The following is a 1,365-nucleotide window of genomic DNA, read 5'->3' as shown; positions in this document are numbered from 1 at the left end:
GGAATACAAACGTCTCAAAAATGAGATCCACAGGAAGTGCAAAATGGCTAAGCAGGGATGGCTAGAGGACAAATGTAAGGATGCAGAGGCTTATCTCACTAGGGACAATATAGATACTGCCTACAGGAAAATTAAAGACACCTATGGAGAAAAGAGAACCACTAGCATGAATATCAAGAGCTCAGATGGAAACCCAGTTCTAAGCAAAGAAGGGAAAGCAGAAAGGTGGAAGGAGTATATAGAAGGTCTATACAAGGGCGATATACTTTAGGACAATATTATGGTAATGGAAGAGGATGTAGATGAAGATGAAATGGGAGATATGATACTGCGTGAAGAGTTTGACAGAGCACTGAAAGACCTGAGTCGAAACAAGGCCCCCGGAGTAGACAATATTCCATTAGAACTACTGATAGCCTTGGGAGAGCCAGTCCTGACAAAACTCCACCATCTGGTAAGCAAGATGTATGAGACAGGCGAAATACCCTCAAACTTCAAGAAGAATATGATAATTCCAGTCCCAAAGAAAGCAGGTGTCGACAGATGTGAAAATTGCCGAACTATCAGTTTAATAAGTCACAGCTGCAAAATACTAACGCGAATTCTTTACAGACCAATGGAAAAACTGGTAGAAGCCGACATTGAGGAAGATCAGTTTGGATTCCGTAGAAATGTTGGAACATGTGTGGCAATACTGACCTTACGATTTATCTTAGAAGAAAGATTAAGGAAAGGCGAACCTACGTTTCTAGCATTTGTAGACTTGGAGAAAGCTTTTGACAATGTTGACTGGAATACTCTCTTTCAAATTCTAAAGGTGGCAGGGTAAAATATAGGGAGCGAAAGGCTATTTACAATTTGTACATAAACCAGATGGCAGTTATAAGAGTCGAGGGGCATGAAAGGGAAGCAGTGGTTGGGAAGGGAGTGAGACAGAGTTGTAGCCACTCCCCGATGTTATTCATTCCCTATATTGAGCAAGCAATAAAGGAAACAAAAGAAAAATTCCGGGTAGGTATTAAAATCCATAGGGAAGAAATAAAATCTTTAAGGTTCGCAGATGATATTGTAATTCTGTAAGAGACAGCACGGGACTTGGAAGAGCAGTTGAACGGAATGGTACAGTGTCTTGAAAGGAGGATATAAGATGAACATCAACAAAAGCAAAACGAGGATAATGGAATGAGTCGAATTAAGTCGGGTGATGCTGAGGGAATTAGATTAGGAAATGAGACACTTAAAGTAGTAAAGGAGTTTTGCTATTTGGGGAGCAAAATAACTGATGATGGTCGAAGTAGAGAGGATATAAAATGTAGACTGGCAATGGCAAGGAAAGCGTTTCTGATGAAGGGAAATTTGTTAACA

The sequence above is a fragment of the Schistocerca serialis genome, chromosome 2 (genome assembly GCF_023864345.2).
Source record: "Schistocerca serialis cubense isolate TAMUIC-IGC-003099 chromosome 2, iqSchSeri2.2, whole genome shotgun sequence".
Taxonomy (NCBI): Eukaryota; Metazoa; Arthropoda; class Insecta; order Orthoptera; family Acrididae; genus Schistocerca; species Schistocerca serialis.
Note: the sequence above shows the minus strand (reverse complement) of the source record.